This window comes from Merops nubicus, unplaced genomic scaffold (genome assembly GCF_000691845.1).
Source record: "Merops nubicus isolate BGI_N331 unplaced genomic scaffold, ASM69184v1 scaffold11032, whole genome shotgun sequence".
Lineage (NCBI taxonomy): Eukaryota > Metazoa > Chordata > Aves > Coraciiformes > Meropidae > Merops > Merops nubicus.
In genome coordinates, this window is record NW_008595626.1 from 1 (window position 1) to 15820 (window position 15820).

Here is a 15820-nt window from a genome sequence, read left to right on the forward strand (position 1 = left end):
CCCTAGGTTAGAGGTTTGTACAGACAGGCTGGAGAAACCTGCCAGTCTGCCGTTGCTAGCCTTGCTTAGCAGTCCTCCCGGCATGGTTTTGCCCCCGCCTCATGAAGCCATCTGCCCGTTCCGGGGTTTATCAGGGGGAGCCTTGCCCCAGCCTTTGGTGTTAGCTCACGGGCCGCTGGGGCCTGATGGTGCAATACTGAGGGCTCAGCTCTAGAGAAACTTCCACTCTTCTCTCTTGGATGCACACTTTGGGAAGCAATCTGGAACATGAGATTCCTGCAAAACAGAATATAATTTATACCACTGAGGGTAATCTGAGTGATGGACACAGAGATCTAACTCTGTTTTGAGTCATATTGATAGTGATTACTGTTTGTATTCCAAAAGCTGCTTCTGAGGGGCCCTGCCATGGTTGGAGCAAGCCCCAGGGACACTAGGCACTGTGGGATCATGAGAGGGAGCCTGTACCCCAAATAAATGTTTCTCTTCTGCAATCAGTTTGCAGCAGAGCGGGAGGTAAGGCTCTTACCGCTAAGACAAGTGACAGAGTGATGCAGAAGTCACATGCATTGCACTTCACACCGTAACAAGCTGGCTGCTGGCTGAAAAGGACATACTCGGTGGAAGCTGGGGAAAATCAGGCTGTCCTGCGTCACTAGAGTTGCAAATAGAAGCATAAACTCTCTGGAGCTAAACGTTCCTATTCCTAAAGGCTGGTACAAGCTCTTTAAGAGGATCCATAGGCCTTAGCTTTGCATCCCAGACAGTAGATCCCACATTCTGTTTCTAAGGTGATTCTGGCTGGAGGTTACTGTCTGGGTTGCTGAATCACCCATGCTTCCTAAAGCAGCTGACTACTGAAATGTTTCTAAGCATCTTCTCAGCCAAAAACTGACTCGCAATGATCTTACTTTCCTACTGAGCTCTGCCAAGACCCCTCACAGCAGAGGAAAGCTCCTTATGTTTATTGCCTATATACCTGTGCTACCAAAGTCCCAGAATCTGCGACGCAGCGGTCTGAGAGGACGCAGCTACTTTTTCATCACTGTGGTAATGTTCTTGTGGATTAATAAGATATTTTTTTTTTAATAAAAAGAGAGTTCCAACTGAGATTTTTTTTCAGACTACTTTTCAGTGTATAGTCCTCAGGGTAATGGATGTAGTGGTGTCTGAAGCAAACAAAGAGATTTAACACGCATCCCACTTCCCAGGAATTGTGTGTGCCCTAGGTGGGCAGAGGACATGGCCCAGAAAAAACTGCCAGATGTGCTTGAGCCTCCAAATGAAAACACGAGCGATATAGTCAATGTCTCATTGTAACTGTGTGAAGCAAATTTCCAGACCAAGGGCTCTAAACGACACACATGTTGGAACAGAACCTTGGGGGAGTCTTTGTATTTTGTTTCATTTTAACTTAAAAGTTGGAAAGGCTCTGACAAGCACGTTGTCTGCTGGCATGTGTACTTTCACGTTGCTTTGATTTCAGTTCCAGCTGTGCTTGCAGGAACTTCATTTTCTGACTTTTTTTTTCCTTAGGACTGTTGTCACACCTTTGGAAAGCCATTGCCAAGAGACAAGCAAAAGCTTCTGTTATTACTACCACCACTAGAGAGGAATTAGACCATAAATGTAAAGTAGGGTCTTAAGTCCTACTTTTTTATTTTATTGAACCATAATTATTTCCCCTGAGCCCTGCAGAGGTGCTTTCTTTGCAGTTGTACTTTGCATCAGTTTTCAAATCTCCAGCTTTGGTGGAACATAGAGCAAATTACTGCAGGAAAGAAATGTTGCAACAATTATTGCTTTCATATCTAAGCAGTAGGTGTCATTTTTGATTGATTTATTAAATCAGTTGGGCAACAGGAAGACCCGATAATGTTCACTCTCAAATATTAAGGATTGACATGGTTCAAATGAATTTTGTAAATCCTTCAAAATATTTTTTTTTCACTAATAAAACCAAAATATATTTACTAGCTCTAGTAAGTAAATTATTTAATTCTATTTTCATCAATTCCTAGTAGAACCTGGTGAAGCCAGGTGGGGTGGTCGGTGTAGAGCAGGAAGAGGCTGGTGGCAACGTGTAAATGGAAAAATTGAAATCTGCAGAAATCTTGAGGGGAGAAGCTTTACAATTTTTTCTTACTTTACTTTAGCACCTGGGGTGGTGTAGCCTAGCAGGAGTAAGATTAAAAATGCAATTTTAGTTTTCGTTTAATTTATCATGCTGTTACCCTCATGCCAGGGGATGATTAAGGCAGTAAAATGTGACTTTCTCCATTAATCATTAACAAAAAGATGGTCTCCCAGAGGTCCTATTAGTGGAGGTTGGACTGTATTTTAGCAGTTCTGGTTTTGTGCTGCCCGATGCACACTATGCAGCAATCTTTTTCCCTCTAATTCTGTCAGTAATGTCTGCTCTGTATATGCTGTTTTCTGTGGCTGTTCTCTACTCCAAAAACAGAAGGGAGTAAAAGGACAGGATGGGCAGGGGATGAGCAAAGGAAGGGACTCTTGGGGACTTGACATTTATAACTTTTCTAAAATGGGTTTAAAATAACTTGAGTTTATATATTTCCTCATGAAATCCATACAGAATCATTGTAGAACACATTATTAATCTAACCCTCCAAATTACTGAATCAATTTAAATGATTTTTATCCCAATGACCGTTACTAGCTGCATATGTTTTTATATTTGCTTTCAGTGTTAAGGGCAGAGGCAGCAAAGAGGAGGTTTAGCTAAAGATGACCTGCCTGTCTTCAGCTTTTCGAGTGATATCTCTATTTGTACTAGTAGACGGTGTTTAGCAAGTACACCAGTTAAGTCTGGTTTTAGGCCACAGCTTTTCTCATAAACCTGTTCACTTCACACCAGAAATCAGGTGGGAAGTTAGTTTGCTCACTTACTTAGGGATCCCTGTCATTCAAGGGCATCATTGATGGGGAGTGAGGAGCTTGTATTTAGAACGTGTTCTTTCTAGTCAGGTATTTTGTGTATCTGAGGAGAAATAAAATTAATTAGCTGTGTCAGATCCATTTGACATCATCACTTCAAGTTTTCAATAAGACTGGAAGCAAGATTGCCTCTGAAGCTTTCATGCTGTGTATTTGAGTCAGCTTTCCTTCCGACAGCAGACACTTACATCAAGTAAATGATAAAATATTCTGCTGTAAGTGGAAAATATTATTTTCCTGGCTTGATTGCTCAAATATTTCTCTCAAATGATATTCAAATGTATACCATAGAATTTCCACGTTGTTCTGCATTAATTGCACAATTGCTCTGGAATTTCCAGAAGAAGATGATAGCATTTGCCTCATATGGCCATCCAAACCAAGAAAGTTTTCTGATGTTCAGTATCTGCTACAGCTGCAGATTTGGTGATATGCCTTCAAACAGCTCATAAATAGAAGTAAGTTCATTAACTCACTCTTCCACTGCATCATATTCATGTTTGAAGATAATTCTGAAAGGACCTCAAATTCTAATACCCACACAGTCAGAGAGCAAGGCTTTGAATTCCCCTACATAAGGCTGCCAATTTAGTTTTAAATTGGATTAACCCTCCCAAAAGAGTAGTTTCCAAAATCCCTAATTTTCAATAATTGGCACCCAGCGGCACGGAAGCTTCCTGTGGTGGCGTATGATAATGAAAACTTTGTGGTCATTTAAGCTTCCCAGATTTCTCAGCCTTGCCTCTGAACCACAGCTGGACTTCAGTGCTGACTTGTCCTTCTCAACTGTCCAGTCTCCTTCCCTGCATCTCAAGCAAATATTTCCTGTGAACCCACTGCACGATTTTCATGAACAGGAGGTTTCAGGTCAGAACAAACATATCCACTTCCCCAGCCAGTAGTGGAAAACTATTATGCAGCAGGCATCAAAGTGTCCTCACTGCATGGCATCTTACTGATACTTTACAACTGAAAATTGGGCCAGGCATGCAGGTTTGAGAAGTGACCGTTGTGTTTTTCAGTGTGCTTGGTGAAGGTAAATCTTCAATATCAGTATGTGGCAAGACAAAGTCTTAGATTTGCCTCCATCTAACTTCTAAAATGTTGAGAGTCCAAACATTTCAAAGTCACACCAGAATATTTGCTTCATTTGCAAAGTGAGGGTCATTACATTTTGGTGCACTTGGGATACAGTGTTGTCCCATTTTCAGCCAAGGATGGAAAGTGGATTGCAACCACTCAACAGAGGCACAGCTGTGGTGTTGGGGGATGATGGCCACTGGGTTTTCAGGAAAGGCTAATGGCTGCATTTTTTTGCCCACATGGAAAATATTTTCGCATGCTACTTTGTAGCATCAAGAGCTGCCAGTTGTTCTAAGCAGCCATTCCCTTCACTGGAGTGTTGGAAGGGCGCAATAACCGCCTGTGGAAACGTATCCCGCAAAGGAGTGCTAAGCTGTGACAGCCAAACTGGCACCTCCTTTTTAAAGAAGGGAGGTCTTCCTCCAGTCTCTGTGGGTGTCTCCGACTTGTCCAAATAAACTAGCAGCTAGTAAAATATAATTATTTTCTGGAGAAATAAAATTGTCAGTTGTGTGCCAGGCTTTATTTGAGAGTGCTTTAAGTATCTATGGGTAAGGAGACTGAGTAGAGCAGATCAAGTGTAATATCCAGAAAGTATATGAAGTGTAAGCGTAGCAAGGATAATACTGAGAGAGCCTTAAAACTGTTCACACAGGAAATTTGTGGGTGGCACTCCCCAGAGGAAAGGGCTGTTGAGTTTATTACTAAAAGGGTACAGATCAACCACTGCACCCTTGCAGAAGCTGGCATTGGCACAAACCATAATGTGACTGGAAACCTCGGACTGCAAAGGGAGTAGTAGCACTGTGTGGTGATGGATTTATTCCAATTTAACCAAGTTTCTGCAGAGCTTCTCCACATGAAATCTGTTTACTGTGTACTCTGCTCAAAGGCTACACTTTGTCCCTAATTAAGAAGGTAAATCATAAAACCTAGCTATTACATCAGCATTTCATGTAACTAAGTATCATATTGGGTAAACATTTATCACTTGAGATGTTCCTGGCAGAATGAGCCTGAAAGTCTATGGCCCTAATGCCTAAATCTTAATTAAAATAGCTTTGACTTTTTCTTTCAGATGCATTCTCCTCTCTGCGGGAGATTAAGCAGGTACTGCTGTGTTTTAATTGCTAATAGGTAATTCACTTGGTTTGTTAGACTAGAAGCTATAACAGCTTAAAGGAACAGTGCAAGAAATTCTAAATGCAATTAAAAAGGAAGGAGGCACTCACTCTGTGCATTGTGTACTGCATTAGGAAAGCTTTGTAAGTTGAGGAATTGCTAATTCTATACATACAGGGTACATTCAGTCAACTATAAATCTGACAAAATACAATATTTTGTGCTTTTCTATTTTTGGCTTTGCTTCCATTCCCAACAGTGCCAAGAGGATAGAAAATAAGGAGAGGGAAACTGGCAGGGTTTGATTACCTTTGTGTTACCAGTGTGTTAGGCAAGACTTCAGTTAGGAGAAATCATGCTGAATTTTTAAATCACTTTCTGTCATTTAATAATGAAAGTGTTCTAGAATGAGAAATAAAGATCCTCTCCATTCAATAAAAACTTCTGAATTGCTCTAAGCTTCAGCACAACCTTTTTCTGAGGTATGTGTCTACCTTTGAGCTCTAATGCTTCTGCTGACTTTTTTTTTTCCAAATGAAATTGAAAACTTACCTCAGCACAGTTATTCTGAATTCAACCTCATTCTTTGTAAAAGTTCATTCTCAAAGTCTGTTCTCCTGTTTGTGTCCTCTTTTATTCTGTCTAAAGACTGTGGAGTGTAGGGCAGCTTCTTCCAAAGGCTCCTCGTTATGGTGTGGTCAGCACCTCGTGAAACCAAAATATTGTTGCAGCACCAGTGCCCACTCCCAGTGCCTTTTTACACTGAGATGTGAAATGCAACTGCAAATATTTTGAGGTTTCAACCCTTTCAGCTTGGTACACAGCATCTGACTCACCACTGCTGCACAGCGCCTGTGTTTGCTGTTGTGTCAGTGCAAGAGGAGAACGCAGATGATACTGTTATTATGCAAAATCACTTCCACCCACCCTCTGACTCACCGGCACGTCACCAAATAGAATTTACATCAGTTTCAAAATGTATCTCCATTATCCATTCCCATCTCAGCAGACTGTTTATTTCTTCCCTCCACTCCCGTGGAGGACGCTCAGGGGGTTGCGCGCTTCCCTCGGGGAGCGGCCCGGGACTGGCGGCTGCGCCGGGCAGCTCAGCCCCTGGCCAGACCAGCAGCCTCTCGCTCCTGCACGGAGCAGAAACGCCGCCTGGCGATGGCTGCCTCTTCCCCTCCGCTGACAGACCAAGCCCTCCTCCTGTGCTGGAAGTTTTCTTCTCCAGCTAAGGGTTTTTTTTGCCTCTGTTAAGAGTAGGTCCATTCATTTGTACCTTAAAGAGTTGACTCATCTGTGAATTAACGTCAGGTAGTGCTGATTTCTGCTTGCCATGATGGGCCAGTCTGTAAACAATGACAATTCAAGGGCTGCTTCAGACAGACTCATTTGTCTCAGTTTTAATTTGCTACTGCTTTTAACACCTTAGTCAAACAAGCTGCAGTGAGAAATAAATTGATTCAAGGGAGGAAAATGAAGCAACTCTTCTAGAGTAGTAGTTAGTTATTCTCCAGTGGTAATGCACTACCTTAGCATTGTGGAAGCACTAGAACTGATTTTGACCTGTTAACAATATTAAATAATTATTTGAGGAATTCCATTAGATTACTAATTTTGTGGTTCTCTGCTATGCCATACATTGTGTCTAAATGTGAGTAGATGACATTTAAGTGCATTTGAATACTTGGACTTAAATCAAATTGAGATTGGATGGTGTATTGAGTCTGGCTGAGCCGATTCTCCCATTGCAGCCCTCCTGGGGCAGTGCCCGTGTGTTGGGAGTTAGAAGGGTGCTGATAACACCCATGTTGTGACTACCACTGAGCAGAGCTCGCACAGCACCAAGGCTCTTTCCAAAGGGGGAGCAGGAGCTTGGGGGGGACATAACCAGAACAGCTGACCTGAACTGACCAAAGGGATATTCCATACCCTGTGATGTCAGCTCAACTATCAAGCCAGTACAAAGGAGGAGGTGGGGGGGGCTACTCCTTGGTCCTCCAGAGCAACCGCTGTGTGTTTTGGAGCCCTGCTTCCCGGGAAGGAGCCAGACATTGTCTGGGGATGGGAAGTGGAAAATAAATATTTGGGTATTTTTTCCTTTTCACTTCCGCACATGGCATTGCTTGGCTTTGCTTTCTAATTAAACTGCCTTTGTTTTTACCCACAAGGGGTTTCGTCTTCATCTTATTTTCCTTTCCCCTTTTTGCTCTGCAAAAGAGGGAGAGGAAAAGGGGAGGGTGATAGAATGGCTTGGTGGGCATCTCTTGCTCAGCCAGATTAAGCCACCATAGATGGTTTTACAAACCTGAACATATTTGGAAATTTGGAGGTTTAGCTTTGTGCCTCATTTGCCAAACCTGTGAGAAGGGAATATTCCAGCCTCTGGGTTGCTGCCAAAGTAAATGTACACACATTGTATGCGATGCTGTGCTGGCAAAAAAACTAGGACAGAACTCATAAAAGCAAAAAGGTCTGTCAAGAGACAAGTCTACCCTGGGAAGGAGCCTGACTGCTCTCAGGGAGCCAGATGCTCACGTAGAGCTGAAGGAGTGTTGCCCTCCAAAGCATCTGTCCCCCAGAGCACAGGGCCCCCATGGATCCCTGGATGTGGTTAAATCTGCTTTCATTGGTTTTCCTCATCACTGATGGAGCTCTCGGGTCTGGCTCAGTCTGAAGGCTCAAACCTAAAGAAAAAACCTCCAGAAGCAGCTTCACTCCTGCCTTATATTCTGGGTCATGTGTATTGAAAGGTGATAGCCAATATCTGGCTTTTCCAGCATTTTCCACAGTTCTTTATTAGACTATCTCCATACAGAAGTGTTAATCTGTTTAGCTGTTTAGTTGTGTTGTAGCTGTTTGTTAGGCTTTGTGTTTTACTAGCAAACAAGCACTAGCTCAGCAAGACATTCTGAGCCAGCTGCAGAAGTTACTTGTTGAAATTCTGTGCATTTTGCTACACATAACTGTCCTGTTGGCCTTAAATATATTCACTCTCCAGTCTTTGTGAAAAGAAGCTTATAGTCGTGACTGAATAAAACATAAATGTTATATAAAAGCTTGACAGTGTGAAAATCACCTTCTCCTAAAAATTATCATTATCTCCTGTTGCTTATTGGTTTTAAAAGGGAAGCAGCTTGTATTACCTATGTAGAAAACCATCAGAGATCTGCCCGGCAAGAAACTGGACCACCATGCAGCCTCCCACTTTGGGTCTCCTGCTAGTCCACTTAGATCATGAGATGAACTCACCACACTAAAGCTCTTCCCGTGAGAGGGCATCATGGACTGTAGATTAAGTAAAAATAATAATAACAATCTTCTTTCTGATCTTCTTTGATGTAGCCTAGTGCATGAGGAGAAATCTAAGAGATTTGTAGAGTCTGATCAGATCCAGACCTCAAGGCAAGGAAGAGGGGGAAATTAAGCTTGGGCAACTTCTGGCAGCAAAGATCCTCATACAAAAACATGAGTAGTTCCACTCAAAATAAATCAAATCAGCTGTGAAAAGAGGTTAGTAAAGTTAATTCTGTCCCTGCTAAGGGAACAATTTTCTTTTCCTGTCTTTCAAGGATGAAGACTCAAAGGTTTGTGCAAGATTGCATGCTGAGAGCACTGTGTGCAAATCACATTCATCTGTGAGAAATGACCCAGCAAAGGGAGGAGAAACTCATGCATGACCATGGTGTTAGTCAATTGTGAAGGCCTTGAGGCCTATTTTTAAACAGTATGGTGTGAACACTGTGTTGGTCAGTCATACGGCCTTCTGTAACTGCAGCCTGGCTACAACCTTGTTATCAGTAATGCCATTGCAAAGCAGAGAATGGGAGAAGCCTAATTTCACACCAAATCAGTATGTTTCTTTGCTATATGTTTCTTCATCTGCCTTGAGGAAAAACAAAGATGGGGGTAAAGAAGAGAGGCCAGAGAACAAGAGCTATCCCAGTATACTTACCGAAAACTAGGCTGCTGAGAGAAGAGGAAGAAAATCACTTAGCAATGTGAAAATACTCCCAAAACGCAGCCACTGGTAGAGTGGCAGTTTATAAATGGAAGAGGGAAGGAAGCAGTGGAAAAGAGTAAGGCCAAGGGGAAGATGGGAAAGTTGGAGTAGCAGAAAGACAAAGCACTAAGAGGTTCAGTGAGGAGCATGGAATGACCTGTGACAGTGATGCAACCAAGTCAATGTGATAAGGGCAGAACAAGACTGGGGAGCAAGCAGGGCTAAGTCACTGCCTTTGGCTGCTTCAGTGTGGAAAGCAGGTCCCTGCTCTCTGAGGTTGTTACATATACCCCAGACCAACACTTGTTCTTACAGCTGCTTTCTCCATCCTGTTTACAAGTGAAGTTAGGTTGGAAACCATTTTTCTGTCAGCCAAAGCAGGTAATGGGCCCATGGAAAAACAGGTGGGCTTCTGGCAGATCTGCCTTGGACTGACACTGTCACTGGCACAAGGCAAAGAACAGCAAAACAGATGTATGCAAGAATAAAGTAACCATGTAATGATGTCCACAGTGCCTCAGTTCCCAGACACCACAAATTTCTTTTAAATAATCAGGAAAGAAAAGGTAAGCCTCTGCCAGGCTCCATTAGAAGTTATCAAAACTCTTCATCTTGAATATTTAACTTAAAATCTGAGCTGGCTGTGGAAGGAAAACTTGATGGCTCAGGAACTACAGGAATATTTTCAACACATCAAAAAATTTCAGAAATTATTTCTTAAAACAGTGAAAAAGATTAAAAGGCCTTAGATAATGTTTTAGAGCCCTCAGCTGCAGGATCACTATCTTTTCTCTGTGTTGCCATGGGTGTGAAGCAGGGCTGTATATTGCAAAAGGAGATGGCACAGAAGGTTGAAAGTTGAAGACCTGCTTTGATGGAGAAAACACATGAACCTTAATAATTCCTTCATTTCACATTTAGTAAAATCAACGGAAATAGTAAACAATCTAGTAAAAGAATCCAATTTTACAGTATTAAAATCCTATAATGTACCTGAAGTTAGACATATACAGTTTTAGGTAGTTTTACAGTTTAGGTCCACCAGCATTCTGTTCCACTGTCAGGACATGTCAACCGCTTCTCTTCAGTGAGAGGCTGAATATGTGTGCGGCATCATATGGATCCTCAAGGGAGTGTGGGGAAGCAAAGCATAATATTTATGTACAATATTAAAAAAATTCCTTGGTATACTGAAGCCACAGAATTAAATCATTAAAAGATGAAACAATTTCGTTCAAACCCAAATCATTCATCAGGCTTCATAAGTTTTCGAAAGTAGCTCGAGATCGCTCTCTGGAGGTGAAAAAAAAAAAAAAAAAATTAATTTCAGGAGACTTCAATTCGTTAAAGAGCACACATGCAGTCATACTTGTAAGACAGGAGACGTTCTTAATGAGCCTACACAGGACAAAAGCTAAACCAACAATTTTTAAGAAGAGTGATACTGGAGCAAATAAATAGGGAACAGCCCTACGACTTTGCACATGCTCACACTTTTTTCTAACTCCTTAATGGGAAAGTGCAGTTGTCTATTCATAGCTGTCTCTCCAGCACCTACTTTTGCTTAACTTAGCTTCCCCTATAGTTTACCATGTCCAAAGCAGAGCTCTCCAAAACTTCCTACAGCTGCAGCTTCTCAGGTCCCACCAGCATTGCCATCTACCCCTAAAGTCTCAGGGAAATATAACGCTGCAATAACCCGTTAAGTGACTCAACTGAACCTCAGGAAATCGCATTCAATTCAATGAAGTTGCAAGAATTCAAATATTACACTTGTATTTCATCTGACCCTACAAAATGTGAGCTTCTTGGTGACACACAAAGCCCTGACATTTACAAGATGAAGCATTCGTTTACTCCAGTCACGATTCTTGCAGTTAAAGCCATAGTATAGAAGGTGTAGGTGTTCATTTGCTCACACTGAAGCAACATTAAAAGATCCCAGGTGGGGATCTGATCCCCACAAAGTGAAGGGTGATGCCATTTGCTTGTAGCTCATGTCACGTACTGTGCTCTTAAAGGTATTTAAGCCGATATAAGAAACTATACACTGCCTAAAGACAAACACTGAGCTGCTGCCAAATGTTAAGGTCACTCTAAGAAGGCAGTCCCAGTTGAAGACAAACACTGCATTTGTTGACAGAAGCAATGGAGCACAATTAAAAGATCCCCTTTGCAGTGGGAATTCTGCCAAAAAAGCCAAATTCACACACAAAGATATCTGAGAAGTTATGTTCTAAAGGCTTCTGCTCAGGAACCAGCCACTGCATGCAAATTTTTTCTGTATCTAACAGTTCAACAGAACACAGATGCGTTTATCTTCCAGAAAGCTTTCAAAATCATTAATACCTTTATAAAAATTGAACTAATGCAGATGTTTAAAAGCTGAGCATTTCAAAATACTATCATTTTTTTTAAAAAAACCCAAACAGACCAAAGATCTTACATCTGCCAGTCAGTGCTTAACTACTCTATTCCTTAAAACAAAAGCAGCCCCACCACAGAAGGAAGCACTTGAATACTGCAGGAGCACTCACCATCCTCTGCCCAAGAATGTAAGAAGTCTCAGGAGCATCTTATCTATGCTTATGAACAACTGACAGTGTAAAAAGGGAACTTGACTCTTCTCAGTGGTGCCCAGCGTTCAAAAACTGAGACACAGCATGTTCTGTCTAAACATAAAAAAGCAGTTTTACTGCACGTCTGTTTGAACACTGGAGAAAGTTGCCCAGAGAGATGGTGGAGTCTCCAGTCTTGGAAGCTTTCAACACCTTATGGACACAGTCCTGGGCAATACGTTCTAGCCGACCTTGCTTGAGCAGGGGGTGTATGGACTAAATGATCTTGAGTGGTGCCTGCCAACCTCAGCTACTGTCATTCCGTGGAGCAGCCTCATCAGTGTTGAGCTGAGGGAACTAACCACGCTCCTTGACCCACTGGCAACACCCTCCCTAGGGCATGCTGTTGGCCTTCTCTGCTGCAAGGGCACATTGCTGCCTCATGCCTGGCTTCTTTTCCAAAACAAGCCCCACATCCTTTTACTGTAAAACTGCATCCCAGCCAGCTGGCCACCAGTCTGTACCAGTACCTGGCACTATCCTTCCCAGATATTGAACTTCACATTTTCCTTGAGAGCCCGCAGAATGGGAACCATGGTGTATGAGCCACTCCTCCCAGTTTTGTATCACCAGCAAATTTGGCAAGGGTGCACTTTGTCCCATCATCCAGGTTATTAATAAAACTCCCCCCAAAATATTGCCCCAGTATTGGCCCCATGGGTACACCACTAGGAAGTGGCTTTTGTGCCACTGATTACACACCTCCTTGCCCATCAGTTCACCTGTTTCCAGTCAACCTTACTGTCTACTTACCCAGTTTGTACTTGATGGGTTTGTCAGAGAGGATGCTAGGGGACACAGCATCAAGTGCCTCACTGAAGTCAAGACAAAAAACATCCATTCCTCTCCTCTCGTCCACCGAACTAGTCACCCCATTGTAGAAGGCTATCAGGTGGGTAAGGCACAAATCCACGCTGACTACCCTTAACCACCTTCCTGTCCTTAATACAGTTTGCTCTATCATATTCCAGGGGATCAAGGTGAGGCTGACCAGACAGAAATTCCCCAGTTCCCCTTCTTAAGATAAAGTGGTGTTTGCTTTCTTCCAACAAGTTAATTTGTGGTTCATTTTCCTTAAGTTCACTGAAATTCTCTCTTGCTCTGTCCTCAGCTATGGTGATGCTCCCCACACCCCTTCCTGCTCACTAACAAGAGTTACTAGCTCTTTTCTGCATCTGCTTATCTACCCCTTTCACAAGCTCCTTGCTACAACACTGCCAAAATATTGCTGATTTAGATACTTATACTGTGCAGCACCTGCCTCCCCTTCTCCGATTTTGACTACAGACATGTAAATTGTGACAATGCTTTTCCTATTAAGACATAAATCATCTGTTACTTATAATAAAAGTGACACTCCCATACTCCTTATATTCCAGAGTAGACTAACTCTTCACTTCTTCCATAAACTACTTCCTAGTCACCCAGCATGCTTTTCAGAAACAGAATGAAAATTTTCCATTTCTGTAGTACAAAAACCCTGTTCATTTGCCCAAAAACTTTTAAGAACCATAGAAATATAATAAACTGTAAGAAGGTTTCGGTCCTAGCCTTTCTCTATAAATCAAATCTAACACAGACTGCCACTCCCAGTATCCAAAGTAACTCCCTTCACCACTAGGAAAGCCCAATGGTATCAGATATCAGCTACTCCACAACCAGACACTAACATTTGATACTCCATGTAACCTACCTTCCTTGTAACCAGCAATTCTGAGCCTGTTCAGCCACAGTTAACTCCAGTCCAGATGTATCACTGAGGGGAAATCCACTGCAGGTATTTCCCTGCAGCCCACAGAGTGGACCATGGTGGAGCAGGTATTGTCTTGCAGCCTGTGGAGAGGTCCATGCCAGAGCAGATACCCACACAGTAGCTTTTGGAGTAGCCTAATCAGACCAGGTGGACACAGCTGAAAGAAACGTGTTCCATAGAGGTCCCATGCTATGCTAGGTTTACCCTGAAGGACTGCAGCCTGTGGAAGGAGTCATGCTGGGGCAGGGCAAAAGCATGAAGAAGAAGGTAACAGTGGAGAGGAACTGTTATGAACTGGCCAGCACTCCTCCTTCCCTCTGCCCAGCAGCACAGAGGGATGGGGAAGGGGATTAGGAATAATGGAGTGAAGTTGAACCTTCAAAAAAAGAAGGGCAATAAGGAGTTTAATTTTTTTCTGTTTCTCACCATCCAAATGCATTTTAATTGGCAATAAACTTAGCCTTCCTCAAGTCAAGTCTATTTTGCCTGTGACAGTAATTGATAAACAATCTCCCCTGTCTTTACTTCAACCTGTGAGTTTTTTTCCACCTTGCCTTCTCCCCATACGTTTGAATAGGGGCAGTGAGAGCTGGGTTGGTATCCAGCAGCCAACCAAGGTGAATCCATTGTAGCCTCTAAGGAGACTTTCCCATCAAGGTTGTCCCCTCTGCTTTTCACCTTCTCACCACGCACCTCTCGGCACAGCAGGCGGCTTCATCCTCTGCGCAGCCTGTGCAGGCGGTTCTGTCAGCAACATCTGTCCTTTGCTTTCTCTCCATCTCTTCTCCAGTATGGAGACACAGGTCTCCCAGTACAACATGGTATCACATGCTCCAGCCCCTTGACAAGCTTAGGACTTCCTCCATTGTAGTAGTACTTCTCTTGTACTAGAGAGCCCAGATGTCACCTCACAAGTGCCAAATACTGGGGAAGGGTGGCTACCCTCTTACGACCAACACCCTGGAGATGTTTGGCCTTTGCCACAAGTGCAACTTGTCACAAGCCATTTCAGCTCCTCTTCTGCAGAGCTGCTTCCCCACTAGTCAGCCCCCAGCCTGTACTAGTGCATAAGGGCGACAGACTTTGCAAAGTGCCTTGCTGAGGTCCATGCAGTGCCCACCAGCCCACTTCTCCAGCACATCCACATCCCTCTGAGCAGCACACCTGTCCTGCAGCATAGTGACTGCTTCCCTTACCTTGGGTGATGGCATTCTGCTCTCCAGCTGCCTCTTGCTTCCACCTGAGAAGAGCCTAGTGCTGATGCAGCAGGCACTAGGTACCTTGAACAAGGCAAAGAGCACAGCAAAGTAGTTTGCACAGTACTTACCGGAACCTGAGCCTGTCTACAGGCTTTGTAGGAAGGCTTTGAAACAAAACCAAAAGAGAAGCAGGATTAATCCTTCTATTGGATAAATAAAGTACCAACCCTCCTTACCACTATGTGGTTTATCTCAGCTACACTGGGCTCAGAAGCAAGACGAGTATCTTTGTACGTAGTAATAAGGAAAGCCCGTGGGAAGGGCAGAGCTGGGTGATAAAGGGGAAAACCCCTTCCACTGGCTCACACCTTAACAACCTGGACAGTACAGTAAGCAGCTGTTATCTTCTGTAAGTAAGGGTAAGCATGGGAGTGCGAGCGTGACTCAACACCACCTCATTCTCCCCTTTTACTTACAAAAAATAGTAAGAACAGCCAACAATTTTACCCAGTAAATTTTTTTTTCTAGACTTCAAACCCCATGTCATTATCAGTAGCTACATGCAACTCTTGCACTCAAAAGCTAGCCTTCTCTTTTAATAATTAGGAAATTTCAATGGTTGCTTATCAGAGATAGCAAATTCCTCAAAAGTGCTTCTGGTTCACAATTCAAGATTCTATAGCTGAAAAGTCTATTGCTTAGATTCACTGCATGGGTATTTTCAGTAAGGGACCAAATGAGGAAAAAAAAATTCAGTGGTTACAGTACTTCAAATACTAATTTTGACAAATCTGTGCTCCTCCAGCCTTAGTCTTAATTCAAGTCAGTTACAAAAGGTACTGCAGTTTTTACTGCACATTTAGCAACAGGAAGACAGTACTTGTAATAGGTGTAATAACTGTTACTGAAATAAACAGTCCCTCTCTACACCCTAGAAAGAAGCTGTCATATCCCAGTAAGGATGCTGCCAAGGAAAAAAAAAAGTCAGCATCTAATAGTACAGTATTCAAAGCCATAAAGTAGTCCCAAGGTTAAAAGACTGAAAAGAAGAAGGAATTATCCAAAAATCCCAGATGAGCCT